The 15,435-nt window shown below is 44.1% G+C and overlaps 1 protein-coding gene across 2 annotated transcripts in view; it reads right to left on the bottom strand.

Annotated features, from left to right (window-relative positions):
- The window catches only part of TJP2 (tight junction protein 2), a 103,960-nt gene that overhangs the window by 79,866 nt on the left and 8,659 nt on the right, over positions 1 to 15,435 (bottom strand). The window lies entirely within an intron of this gene.

The raw sequence follows: 15,435 nt of genomic DNA, 5'->3' as shown, positions 1-15,435 counted from the left end.
TATTGAAGTTAAGCAGCAGCAGGAAGGGTACTTCTGAAGCCTGCAATACTGAATTCCATCAGAAAGGGAAATGTATTCAATTCCTTCTAAATCAGTTCAACATGCTTAAAACTGTGCCTGGATATGAAGTGGAAATAGTGTCAGAAAAGGACACTTAGCATTAAAATAATAATAATTACAACCATAACCATGTTCAAAGTCCCACTGTGGTAGCCACTGTATAAACACATAGTAAGGGATAGACCCTTCTCCTGACAAGATTCCAGTTTAAGTAGGCAAGATAGACATGCATTGGTAGAAAGAGAATACACGTATCTACTACATAAGGCAGCATATAAAGACAAAGTGACTTGGCCAGGGAAGTCTATGACAGAAATGAAAATGGAATCCAGATTCTGTACCTCCTGGTGCTATGCATTAACTATAAAGCCAACCTTCCTCTTGAGAGCATTTTTCAAAAAATGATTTGTTTAGTTAACAGTGATTTGGCAGAGATGAACCCCCTGATCTTTGTTCCTGTATATGGATTTGTTATTTATACACCCTCCTGGTTAAAAATCGCCATGTCTAGCTAACAAGAAACAGGGTGACATAATTTAAATAAGTCCTTAAGCTTTTTATTTTAATTTTGAAACCATGTTGTTTTCTTGATGTAACTTTATAGTGTTTCATCCCACCCTGTTAAAGCCCTATGTTGAGGTACCAGATTTATAAAAAAGATATTCAAAAGACAAATCTCTTTGGTGTTATTTACTGCTCTCAAACCCCATTTTAACATGAATACTTTTTAGGCCTAAAATTCACTGGTGGCTTGTACTTTCCTCCTTGCTGCCCCTCCAGCACAAGAACATTCCTCAAGAGTCGGGGAAGTATTGTTTTAGTCATGGTTTAATTCTGTAGCTGCAGGACAAGAGAACACTGTGGTGTGTGCTTGATTGCCTTCAAAGAGTAGCAAAACATGCATTATGGACAAGTGTCAATGTTATTGTTACAGATTGCACACACCCTATGACTTATTCCGGGAAGTAGCACAAGAGTTATACAAGAACAAAACATCATAACTGTCCTTTTGGCTCCCTATGAAGAGGTCAGCTGTTATAAAAGCCCCAAAGGCATATAAAACAAATAAGAATGGTCAAGAGAAAAAAAAAAGTGGACTAATGCCCTTTATCTTGAAACAAAAATAAATACATGATCAAAATACAGTGGATTTCTTCACACCCCCACTTAAGAATCATGCTTGATTTTTTCATTTTGATTATTTTTATTAGCTCTCAGCCATGTGATAATATTAGAGTTGATAGCACATAATATGATAGTTTGTTTTTAGTTAGATGTTTAAGCAAAGTGTGATAAAAAAAATTAAATCCCCAAAGAAATGTGGAAAAAAATGTGTATAAGAATTGTTATATGGTGGGATTCCCCCAACCCAGAATCTTAACCACTGGAATAAAATATATATATAACTGTTTGATTTAAAAATGATATTAACCTGCCCACAGATTTATTAACTTGCAGCTGAAGAACATTAGGACAGCCACTACTTGAAACAAATAATCATCTGCTTCACAGTCATGCCCCAAACTGTAGTAACAACTAATTCTGACTTTAATTCTCCAGGGCACATTTAAGTGCATCAGGATTGTTTTAAAAGACTAAAGCAAAGTTTTAAATACACTTTCAGCTCAACATGCATTTAAAAAAGTTTGTAATTTAAAGTTAGTAACATTGGCATCATGCCCGACTCCTGTGGGGGGAGTGGAGATGCATGATAAATGCTTCTGGAAAGAAAGGCAAACAGCATGTGGAAAAGACATAGCCAGCTGCAATTTGATACTAGCTAAGGCACGCTTGTAGAGGCATGTCAAGTATTCAAAGATGTAAATTTTCTATCAGGTGTACATGATTTCCCTCTCCTAATTAGTTAGCTTCTTACCAAAGTCAGCTGCACTTAAAATTGTTTCTCAGGAGAACAAACACATTCCAAGAGAAGAGAGAACCACAGGAAGAATGTGTATTCCAGCACGGCTGGGCAGCACATTCAGAGCAGCCACGCAATCTTTTATCAGGGAGTAAGGAGTGGCTGCAAAACTCAAACAGATACGCCTGTAGGTACAGTTGTGAAACAACTGGAGGAAAAATTACAGTGTGTGCAATTCTATTATTGGTCGACTCTACATTGCAGGGAGGATCCCTGCCAAGAGACAACCTGTGTCCTAAGGCTAGGGACAGACTTTACACACAAACTGGTTTAAGTGATCAGAAACTGGTTTAAACCTGTAACAGAACAGATGATCAGTGCACGTAAACCAGTTTGAAATGTCTGAAACCAGTCTGAGATAAGCCTGGTTGAATGTAGCATCAGGCTCAACTGCGTTGGACTTAACATTTACGCAACGTCTGTCCCAGACCTAAAGGTCTAGTTGAAGCCCTTACCTGCAAAGGGCCTTAAATTTCTTACTGCTGCTTAGTACCACAACAGCAACCCCAATGTAGGTAGCCGAGCTCTACTGTCAATAAAGGTGCTGGTATCTCCTAGCAGAAGTACACTGCCTAAACCCAGTCTCAATAGGATTGTATGACATGATGAAACTATGTGCCTTGTATACACACTGGTGTTCCCACAACCACCGCTGTCAAGAGAGCTACATTTCTAGGAAAGCTCAGCATAGACACAGATAAAAGGGACACTGTTGTGTCAAATTTTATTCCAAGTGTAGGTTTTGCATTCTTCTGCAGCATTCATGGTAGAAATTGTACAACATGCTAGTGGGGAATGTGATTAGAAACTATGAAATAAATATCTAGTCTATTTACATTCTAGTCTGTTTAGTCTAAATAGCTAGTCTATTTACATTGCTTAGCTGGAGTGATGCACAAAAAAGAAAAACAGCATGAACAGAGAAAAGGAGGATTTTTAAAATCCTGCTTAACAGAGAACTAAACCAGAGTTACTGTCAACACAATTCTTTTCTAAAATATATTTAACTCATCAGTGCCAAAGACAATCCAGGGTTCTCTCTCTCTCTTTTGTTCAGTTTGCCATACGCTTTGCTAGTCTTTTTCATTGCAACTCAAAAGAGTTTAATTTACTGTCCTTTTAGTAAATGAATGTTGTTCTTGGAAATAAAGCTTATCTTAAATATAAGAGACTTTTGCTTTTCAGTAAACAAAGAATGACAAAAGTACTGAAGAAATAAATATTTTCTTCTCTAGATGTTGCTAGATTTCTGAAACAAATGCTAAGAAATAAGTTTTAAATATTTACCATGGTAACAAATAAATGGAGAAATCAGGCTGCAAGATGCCCATTTAACTTGCCATTGCAGGGAAGGTGCAGGAGCTTCTCTTTTCAATTCTTAAATCAGAAGTTTGCACAAAGTGTTAACAGCCAACACTTCCAGTCACCATGCAAGCAGCAATGCTAGCCAAGGATACCACAAGCATATCTCCAAAAGAAACTAAATTCTACATCTGCTCTGTCATAACACCGTTTCGCCCTCCAAAATAGTACAACTTCCTATCTCTATGCATAGTTTCAAGGTAAATGTTTGTCATTTGCAGTTACTCATTCACCTAACACGCAACACTCACCCTGGATGCTGCCAAAGGTTCGCATGTCTCCCCTCAGGAAGCAGTTCTCTTTTGTTAAGTGGGGTAATGCCAACTGCTGCTTCTAGAATAGTTATGTATTTCTTGTATCGCATTCTGCCTCTTTCAGCGCACCACCAGTCAGTGTTCAGATGCAGCATCTGAAATCAGCTATCACACAGCTGAGCTACTGCTTTTTGAATCATGCTGCATGTTAGAAACTGGAGTAACAAAAATAACATTTTCAGAGGTGGGGGGAAGAAATGAAAGAAAAATTCCTGCCAGATTCCCCTGAAACGTCATTGTTATGCAATTCAACCTATCTTTGAATAAAGCCCTAATGAAAATGATTCAAGAGACAATCATGGTCCTAAGCCTGGCTCAATAATGTATGCTCTCCAATTTACTAATCCTCAACTAAATCTGAGGTTTATAATCTTCCAAGTACTAATGGAGTGCTAGGTGACTTATCTCTTAAAATCAACTCAAGGGCTAGTAAAGATACATTCACAAAAATTGAGATTATTTCTGATGGCAGAACAAAAGGTACTCCGCCGACATACACATACACTTTTTTCTTCTTATGCATGCACAGAAAAATATGGTATGCAAGGGTTTCATTCAGCAGAAATGCTATTCAGGATTACATAAATCTATTAAGAGACGGGAGGGAGAAGTGTTCACTTAACTGGTATTTGTACAGAGTTAAGCAAGCTCAAGACCCCATTATAGTATCTTCTCTGGTTCTACACATAGCACAAATGGGCCTCATACAACAATGGAAGGCATTTTCTCTTTATCAAAATTATAACAACCAAGACAAACTGCTGTGCATACCAACAACCTCAGGTACATTATAAGGGTATGAGTGGGAGTGATGGTGCCATTTCACATACATCAGGGTATTGCCAAAGTCTGGGTTTTAAGTTATACAGGGGAGATGGACATATTTGGTTCCAAAGAGATATACTAAGGCTACACATAGCCTGAACTAAAAAGTAAATATTTACCTGCCTTTAACTTGCATTCATGATCATAACTCAGCAAAACACACACTTTCTTAAAAAAAAAAAGGGTGTGGTGAGAAGTGTCCTGACACTACTGCCCAACATCTTCCTCCTTATTGTTATATGTTGTATTAATGGCTTCCTCTGTTCAGGTGTCTGCATGTTCAAGGGTGTAAATCTTTGTTATATATGCAAGACATTTGGGAACTTTCAGGGTGAAAAGCACCATCTTGCAAAATATTATATGGCATGTAAATGTAAGGCCATCCCGTGTCTTCAGCCTTTAACTACAGATCTTTTCATAATTCCTGGTAAATCTCTCTTCTAATAATTTTCACTGCTATCTTCGCTTTGTCAGACAGCTTTACTTATCTACACTATGAGATACCAAAAAAGAAAACAATAATAATGAAGGTAAGTTTTATATTCAGGACACCATGTCAGCTTCATTATTAAAGAGCAATTTACTGGATCAGACTTATATAGAAAGATACAGACAAGATTTAGAACCCAGTGATTTAAGGTGGAGTTTATATAAATAATGGACACATGGAAATAGCAGTAATATTCCACCTAACTAGCTATACGAATGCATTGTTTCCTACACTATACCTACCTATATTTGAATATATTCATAGATGGGAGAGGCATATAGTCTGAGAACTTGCAATAGGATGGATTAATCAGAATTTGTTGGACATTCAAAAGCTAACAGAAATTAAATCTTAGCACATCAACATCAGAGCAGCATTTTTCTAGAGAGAAAAAAAATCTTCAAAACACAGAAATCTTTCCCCCCAGAACTTAAATCTCTGGCTGTTCATCTTTGTCTAGAGTCAAACATGGATTTTGTGGCAAGTGAATTACACACACATGCTTGCATAGCCAAAAAAGCACTTAACTACAACTTTAAACATCTGTATACAAAACATTAAGAAGATTAGGAAAGTAAGATACGGCTAGAGGTCTGCAGGCACAGCTAACATCATGCTGTTTGCATGCATCCTAAAGCACTGCCAGCTCTACTGCCTGTGCCAGGATGGAACTAAAGCAGGAGACCCAGACCTGAAGTTACCTAGAAGTCTATTAATCTACTACTTGTACTGAGGCAGTGAAAATAAATGTCTTCTCAGTTTTCACAGTCTAGAGTTATTATTATATTTTGCCAAAATGAAGAAATTTATTTTCAAAAAAGCACACAGAATTAAATACTGGCTCTATCTGAAGTCAATGAAAATTATCATGGATTTGAATACAACCAGGATTTCAGGCCTGCTATTTTAATTCAACAGTTTTCATTTTATTCAGAATATTTCTCCAAAGCAAAATCTCAAAACTAGTAAGATCCTAAGTAAAGTGTGGAAACATACTAATGTCTAACCTCCATCTCTGGCCGCAAGAGTTGGTAAGCCTCCACTGTGAATGTTATCATACAAATCTAGGTCCCCAGTGTTTAACTAGAGAGGTGCTTTGCGCCCGGTATTGACACAAAGTGGTCCTAAATCTGGCAATTCCAGCCACTAAATGATCTCCCACTTGTAAGGGGAACTTCTGGAGGTAGAAACTCTGTATATGGATTTTGCCATTTAAAAGGGGGCTCAACAGGGGGTTCGACATGGAACTATAGACTGGTGAGCTGAACTTCTGTTCCTGGTCAATTGATAGAAACTAATTAAAATACAGGATTATCCATCACGTGGATAGACAGGACTAGCCAGTGAAAAAGAGTCAACCTGGCTTTTTGTAAAGGAAATCATGCTCCATCAGGCTATTAGAGTTTTTTGAGGCCTTTACAAGTATGTGGATCAGGGTGACCCACTTGATATAGCAGACCTGGAACTTCAGAAAGCTTTTGATTAAGTCCCACAAAGGCTCCAAGTGAAACATGCGTTTTGGGGCAATAGAGGCAAAATCCACATTTGGATCAGTAGCTGGCTGAAAGACAGGAAACAAAAGTATTCAGCTCTCATGAGGGAGGAATGTAAATAGTATGGTGTCCCCCCACACAGGGTCTGAGATGTTTAATATATTCATAAATTATTAGGAAAAAGGTGGAGTGGGGGAGTACAGTGAGATGGCCAAGTTTCTGGAGGACAGTGTGCCGGACAGTAAAAACAAAGCTGACCAAAGAACTACAGAAGGATCTCATCTGGAGATGAGAGACAAGGTAGATGTTATATACCTGACTTCCAAAAGGCTTTTGATCTAGTATTCCACGATATCCTTGTGGCAAAACTGGAAGATTTTCTCGGGAACCAGCAGCGGGAAGGAGAGGAGGCAACATACGTGTGTCCCGCACGCACGTGTGCCCTTTTACCAACCAACTGACCGGAGGCGGCGGCGGCAGCAGCAACAGAGGAATCGGCAGCGGGGGCAGCAGCAGCTGATTCCCCGAAGGTAAGTGGGGCGGAGGGACCCGGCGCAGCTGAGCCGGATCCGGAGGGGAAGCCCCCCGGGTCCCATGTAGCTAAGCCGGTAGGGAGCCGTGCTCCCGAGCCGCGCGGCGCGAACAGATCGCGCAAACAGGCACGCTCTGTAAGAGCACGCCAGCGTTTGAGCAGGCGTTCGCGCCAGCGGGGAGGCCGGGAGGGCCAGGAGTGAGACTCCTGTAGGGGTAGGGTGTAGACACTGCACAGGTCTACAAACAGCAGCTTATAGAATGGTGTCTACGAGGAGTGCTGCTAGGGCCTCTGCCCAGGGGGACAAGGCTACCCGGGGCAGGTCTGAGGCCTCCACCCAGACCGAGCCCATGGGGGAGCTGATGTCCCCCTACCTCCTGGCCTGTGGGGGATCCCCAGCAGGGCCGGGGGGAGCAGAGATTGGGGGCCCCCACACCTGTCCGGCAGGTGCCCGTCTTAGGGCTCTGGAGGCGCAGGTGAGGGAGCTCCAGGAGGAGGTTAGCAGGCTGAGGGGGGATCAGGGAGGCGGAGGATGAAATTGATAGTTATTTCCTTTCCCTGCAGGCCCAGGCACCAAAGGAAGAAGCACCCCGGGGAATACCCTCCACAGCAGAGTGGCAGACGGTCACAGCCAGGACCAGAGCAGCTCGCAGCGAACCGGTACCAGCTTCTCCAGTCCGACTGGTGAACAGGTACGAGGCCCTGGCAACCCTGCAGGAGATGGAAGGGGAGGAGGAAACCCTTGGGCAAGAAGAAACACCACGTTCTTCACACTCCAAACAGATCAAGAGATCCACGAGGACCCAGAGGAGGAGGCAACGAGTGCTCGTCATAGGCGACTCCATCCTGAGAGGTACGGAAGGACCCATCTGTCGCCAGGACCCCTCGGCACGAGAGGTATGCTGCCTCCCTGGAGCAAAGATTCAGGATGTGACGGCGGTAATCCAGGCCAGGATCAAGCCCACCGATTATTACCCCATGGTCCTAGTCCATGTGGGTACTAATGATGCGGCCAGGAGAACCCCCGATCACCTGATGGCGGACTACTGTGCTCTGGGTGGCGTGCTGGAGGAGTTCGGTGCCCAGGTGGTTTTCTCTTCCATCCTACCAGTGACCGGACGAGGAAGACGGCAGGAGATCTGCATCAGAGAGACCAACTGGCAGCTTCGGCAGTGGTGTTTCAAGGCAGGCTTCGGCTTCCTGGACAATGACCCGCACATCACAACAAGGGACATGCTCAGCTGGGATGGGCTTCACCTGTCCCCCAAAAGGTAAGCATGTGTTTTCTACTAGGTTGGCGGATCTCCTCCGGCGGGCTTTAAACTAGGCTTGTCGGGGGGAGGGGAGTATGAGGGCGGGGGAAGCTGTGGACCACCAAACCATGTGGCACCCACAGGGACAGCCCAGCCTGAAGAAAGAGAGCATTGGAAACCTGAAAGCCATGGGGAGACCAGCACTACTGCACAGGTAAGAAACGAGAAGGTAAGAAACAATGGGCCCCTTGGGACTCGGAGCGGGAGGGCAGCAAAGGCACCAGTCGCAGGGCTCAAGTGCCTATATACTAATGCTAGGAGCATAGGGAACAAGCAGGATGAATTAGCACTCCTGCTTGCACTAAACACCTATGACTTAGTGGGGCTAACAGAGACCTGGTGGGATTCATCCCATGACTGGGCGGTACATATTGAGGGCTATAGATTGTATAGAAAGGACAGGTCGGGGAAGAAAGGGGGGGGGGGGTTGCACTTTATGTCAGTGAGCAATATACATCAACCCTCATCAAGACAGAATCCAAGGTTGAGGAAGTAGAAGGATTGTGGGTTAGGCTACATGGGGGGCAAGGAGAAAGGGATTTGGTGGTAGGGGTCTGCTACAGACCCCCACATCAAGGGGAAGAAATAGATGCGGGGCTCCTGAGGCAACTCTCGGAGACCATAAAAGCTAAAGAGGCGGTAGTCATGGGGGACCTAAACTACCTGGACATCTGCTGGGAGACGCAGACAGCAAGGTCCCATCGCTCACGCAGGTTTCTAACCTGTGTACAGGACCTCCACCTGACACAGGAGGTACACGGTCCCACTAGGGGGAATGCCATACTGGATCTGGTATTGGCAACAGGAGATGACATGATAGGGGACCTCCAGATCGGTAGCCATTTGGGAGACAGCGATCACCTTATAATAGAATTCAACATAAGACGGCGAGTGGGTAAGGGAACTAGTAGGGTGAAAGTGCTAGACTTTAGGAAAGCTGATCTCAATGCACTCAGGCGATTAGTCAAGGAAGCACTGCAGAGCAGGAGTTTTGATGGGATGGGAGCCCAAGAAGGGTGGCTGTGCCTAAAGGAAACGATCCTTCGGGCACAAATCAAGACGATCCCCGAGCGAGGCAAAAGAGGGAAAGGGGCCAGGAGGCTTCCATGGCTGACCAGAGAAATCCAGGGCAGCCTAAGGGACAAAAGGGGAGAACATAAAAAGTGGAAACAGGGTGAGATCACCAAAGATGAATATACCTCCTCTGCTCGTGCTTGTAGGGAGGCAGTTAGGTGGGCCAAAGCTACCATGGAGCTGAGGATGGCAACCCAAGTAAAAGACAACAAGAAATTGTTTTTTAGATATATTGGGAGTAAAAGGAAGGCCCAGGGAAGAATAGGACCCCTGCTAAATGGGCAGAAACAATTGGTGACAGATAGGGGGGACAAGGCTGAACTCCTCAACGAGTTCTTTGCCTCAGTGTTCCTAAGCGAGGGGCACGACAAGTCTCTCACTGGGGTTGTAGAGAGGCAGCAGCAAGGCGCCAGACTTCCATACATAGATCCTGAGGTGGTGCAGAGTCATTTGGAAGAACTGGATGCCTTTAAGTCGGCAGGCTGGATGGGCTCCATCCGAGGGTGCTGAAGGCACTGGCCGACATCATTGCAGAGCCACTGGCGGGAATATTCGAATGCTCGTGGCGCACGGGCCAAGTCCCAGAAGACTGGAAAAGGGCCAACGTGGTCCCCATTTTCAAAAAGGGGAGGAAGGAAGGAGGACCCGGGCAACTATAGGCCAGTCAGTCTCACCTCCATCCTTGGCAAAGTCTTTGAAAAAATTATCAAGGCTCACATTTGTGAGAGCCTGGCAGGGCAAATTATGCTGAGGGGAAACCAGCATGGGTTTGTGGCGGGCAGATCGTGCCTGACCAACCTAGTCTCTTTCTATGACCAGGTTACGAAACGCCTGGACACAGGAGGAGGGGTGGATGTCGTATACTTAGGCTTCAGGAAGGCCTTCAATACGGTATCCCACCCCATACTGGTGAACAAGCTAAGAGGCTGTGATGTGGATGACTGCACAGTCCGGTGGGTGGCGAATTGGCTAGAGGGTCGCACCCAAAGAGTCGTGGTAGATGGGTCGGTCTCAACCTGGAAGGGTGTGGGCAGTGGGGTCCCGCAGGGTTCGGTCCTTGGACCGATACTCTTTAATGTCTTCGTCAGTGACTTGGACGAGGGAGTCAAATGTACTCTGTCCAAGTTTGCAGATGACACAAAGCTATGGGGAGAAGTGGACACGCCGGAGGGCAGGGAACAGCTGCAAGCAGATCTGGATAGGTTGGACAAGTGGGCAGAAAACAACAGGATGCAGTTCAACAAGGAGAAATGCAAAGTGCTGCACCTAGGGAGGAAAAATGTCCAGCACACCTACAGCCTAGGGAATGACCTGCTGGGTGGCACAGAGGTGGAAAGGGATCTTAGAGTCCTAGTGGACTCCAAGATGAACATGAGCCGGCAGTGTGACGAAGCCATCAGAAAAGCCAATGGCACTTTATCGTGCATCAGCAGATGCATGACAAATAGATCCAGGGAGGTGATACTTCCCCTCTATAGGGCGTTGGTCAGACCGCAGTTGGAGTACTGCGTGCAATTCTGGGCGCCACACTTCAAGAAGGATGCGGATAACCTGGAGAGGGTACAGCGAAGGGCAACTCGTATGGTCAAGGGCCTGCAGACCAAGCCCTACGAGGAGAGACTAGAGAAACTGGACCTTTTCAGCCTCCGCAAGAGAAGGTTGAGAGGCGACCTTGTGGCTGCCTATAAGTTCATCACGGGGGCACAGAAGGGAATTGGTGAGTATTTATTCACCAAGGCACCCCCGGGGGTTACAAGAAACAATGGCCACAAGCTAGCAGAGAGCAGATTTAGATTGGACATTAGGAAGAACTTCTTCACAGTTAGAGTGGCCAAGGTCTGGAACGGGCTCCCAAGGGAGGTGGTGCTCTCCCCTACCCTGGGGGTCTTCAAGAGGAGGTTAGACGAGTATCTAGCTGGGGTCATCTAGACCCAGCACTCTTTCCTGCTTATGCAGGGGGTCGGACTCGATGATCTACTGAGGTCCCTTCCGACCCTAACATCTAACATCTATGAAAGATTGTGGGCTCAGCTGCTCAATGGTTCAGTGGGTGGGAAACTGGCTACAGGGTAGGACCCAAAGAGTTCTCATGAACAGATCTGTGTCATCCTGGTGCAAAGTGGCCAGTGGTGTCCCTCAGGGGTCCATGCTTTTCAACATCTTTATCAATGATTTGGATGGGGGGTGAAAAACTCACTGGCCAAGTTCACGGATGACACCAAGTTATGGGGCAGTGTGGCCACTTAATATCTGCTCTCTGCCACTGTGAAATACACAATACTGAGCCTCAAAGACTTGTGGCTTCACCTAGTGTGGCACTTTTGGTTATGTTTTATAGCACCTCTACTGCAACCCTTCCTTCTGACTGCCAGTACATGGACGGACCTATCATAGTTTCATAGTAGCTAGGGTCAGGAGGGACCTAAACAGATCATCTAGCCTGACCCCCTGCCACAGGCAGGAATGAATGCTGGGTTCACAAGACCCCAGACAGGTGATCATCCAACTTCCTCTTGAATTTGCCCAAGGTAGGGGTGAGGACCACTTCCCTGGGAAGTTGGTCCCAAATTTTGGCCACCAACTGTAAAATATTGCCTTCTGATCTCTAACCTAAACCTATTCTCCATCAGCTTATTATCATTGTTCCTTGTCACCCCAGGTGGTGCTGGGGAGAAAAGGGCTCTGCCTATTTGCTGTTGATCTCCCCTGATGAGTTTGTAGGCAGCCACCAGGTCCCCCCTCAGCCTCCTCTTGCTGAGGCTGAACAGGTTCAGTTCCCTCAGTCTCTTCTGGTAGGGCCTGTCCTGCTGCCCTCTCACCAAGTGGGTGGCCTCCTCTGAACCCTTTCCAGGCTGGCCACATCCCTTTTGAAGTGCAGCACCCAGTACTGGACGCAGTATCAGGATGCCTTCTTCATTTTCACTGCACCACAGTTCCCTGTGGAGATATTCACAGTTGATACAGTTGGGAAAAAGACCCTAAAGTTTAGCCCAATTCAAAGCTTGCTCAGGATCAAGGAAATATAGTATTCTTTAGCCATAAAAGATACTCTGGTCCTATGAGTATCTGCTACTCCAAGTTAACAGAACAGATGTTACTAAGTTTCCTGCAACTACAGTATTGGTGAAATCAGAAGGCACAGACATTTAAAGCCATCAGTACATACTTTGTTTTCTTTTGAACATCTAGCTCTCCTGTAACAAAGAGTTTGAGATAGACCCACATCTACTGTTTCCTTTTGAAAAGGAATCATTCCCCTCCCTCCTCAAGTTGCAATTTAAAAAAAACTGAAACCTTGAGGGATAATGAAAAGAACAATGATTATCCTTACTAACAGGAAACAATTGAAAAGTACAAGTACGGTATAAGATTGAAACTGTCCAAGATCAGTGACAAGGATTGTGGTCTGCATCCTTTAACAGTGAGAAACAACCAACCTGAAAATGTAGTTACAAATAATCTATTTGGTTATTTGCGCATCTATACTTCTATGGAACACTCCAATTGAGTTCTCCAATATTAAATCACAATTCATTTTACAATGAAAGAAACCGCCCCACCACTGGGTATGTTTCCCTCAAATGATCACTGCTATAAGTCATTGTAACACTACCACAGAAAGACTGAAAGATTTATTACAGCCTTATCAAGTTCTGGAATAACCTGCATCTCTCAGCATTACGGAGAAAAAAAAAATAGATACAGAACTGATAGGAGTTCTACCACCTAAAATATTTCATTCTGTTAGATGCCAGGTCAAGATCAGCCCTGGTCCATGGTCACAGTCTCAACCCAACCCAATTATTTCACCTGGGATTTTCAGGTAGCATTCCAAATCTCCCTCTGAACTCTCTGAAAATCTTACTATTGATTCTACTGAGTACAAAGCCAAGACTAGTATTTCGGGGGCCGGGGGCAGGGGACACGGAAAAAAAAAAATCATCTCACATCTCTTATTTGTTATAGGAGCAAATTTTTGAGTGCTAGAGCTAAATGAATCATCTAATATAATAAAAGGATCCCCTCCAGTCCAGCCTCACAAAATTCCATTTAGCCTCTGCAACACATTCAAAGACACTATTTTTTCAACTATATTTGGTATCTTAAATTAGAAAGCACTTCCCAGAGACGAGCCTATGAGCTCCATTTCATCAACCTGCTGGATACTAGAGTTCTGGGACTAAACATAGACATTGGATTTTTGATACGTTACAATCTGCCTGGCAACTGACTTCCCAGCCCAGCCCCTGGCTTCTTTACTTTTCATTCCATCCAGGAAGAGCACACACCAACTGCTGAAGCTTCCTTAGCCTGACGAAGGGTTTTTGAACCCGAAAGCTTGCTTAATAACTATTCTCCAACCATTTGGGTTGGTCTAATAAAAGATATCAAATTCACCCAAGGAACCTTGTCTGCCTTTCCCCATCCCCTTCATTTTATTTATTCTGTGACTTGTCCAGTATGTGATGCTTATATGGATTTGATCAAGTATGGTTTGTGTTCCGTGACTAAATCAACTCAGAATCAGAATGAGTATTTGGCAATAGATTTAAAATCTGCCTTCTAGGATTAATCAATCTGTGAAATGTAACTGCATGAATATTTACAAGCAGCCAGCAACAAAAAAGGGGTGAACACACAACCAAAGCAAATGTGTTTAAAAAAGGCAATCCACTTTGTGCATATGACTATTTGCCCCAGCTCTATGTAAGATATAGAAGGGGAAAAAAAAGAATATACATCCCAATGTTTTCCTGGAACCATCTATGAAACTCTTTCAACTGAGTATTCAAAAGCACTCTCACAACTACTGAATTTTATACATTAGAAAATGTCAGTTCCCAGCATCATTTTAATCTCTATTTTCAGGCCCTCACCAACAATTCAGTGCATCATTCCTGCTAAAGAAGAATCTCCAAGACATTGACTATGCTATGTAAACTCTAATAGAGGCTTGACACAAGTATTATGACCGCCAAGTCACCTTGTCTTTCTCTTCGTAAGATTTCCTGCATAAGAGGAAGAGGGAGAAGGGGAATGCAAAAGAGCAGAATGCCAATGAAAATCACTGTAAAATTCTGTACTGACCAAGGGCACACTAGGATAGTGATCTGTGATTCAAGAAAATTTAAAATAAGTTTGACAAGGTGACAGGGCACTAAAGATGACAGTCTACATTACAGACAGTTCCCCCTGGGACCAGTCCAGCAAGAACTAAGAGTTATCGTAACACTCTCGGCTCTTGGTTTGTAGAAAAGTGACAATTTTCACATCCTTCTAAGTGCAACAGAGGCCATGGCCTCATCTCCTTGGAGTGCCCTAGAGCTTCTGGGCACTGGACCTGATCTGTTGCCTGGACCACATCAAACATCATGGCATACCTGTTACGGAAAGCTTGTTAACCCCCCTCACTCCACAATGTTAAGTACTTAACAAAGGATGAAGACAAAGATTTGATACTGTACTCACTAACCAGTGGACATGTCTACACGTGTATTTACATGCGCCTAAGCTTGATGCACCTTTGATTTAGGTGTATGTCTAAATGTGAACATGTTAATGCGTGTTAAGATGCATTAAATTTAGGCACGAATAGCTAAAATGCATTAGTGCATGTACAGATGTGCTAACGTACAATAACACAGTGTCTATCCATTGATGCACACCATGTTAATGCACATTAGTGCATCTGCACGTGCACCAATGCAATTTAGTTATTTGTGCCTAACTTTGATACCTGCTTTATGCAGGTATCAAATTTAGGCTCTCACAGCCTTAAATTGCAATTTTTGAAGTGCATTAAGGGCATGCATGTGTAGACACGTGCCCTTAATACGCCTTAAAAATGGCACTTTTACGTTAAGCCTGCTTAAGAGGCACATGTAGATGTGCCTAGTCATTTTACTTCCCCTTAAGCTGGTGGGGAGGAAAAACAATTGATATTGGGTATGTCCACATGTATGCTTTAATGCACAGTAGACTATTTTACTGCACGTTGGCGTAATGTCAATTTATTACATGACCCTTCAATGTGCAGTAAAATAGTTTACT

This window comes from Alligator mississippiensis, chromosome 3 (assembly GCF_030867095.1).
Source record: "Alligator mississippiensis isolate rAllMis1 chromosome 3, rAllMis1, whole genome shotgun sequence".
Lineage (NCBI taxonomy): Eukaryota > Metazoa > Chordata > Crocodylia > Alligatoridae > Alligator > Alligator mississippiensis.
Note: the sequence above shows the minus strand (reverse complement) of the source record. Positions and strands in the feature narration are given on the sequence as shown.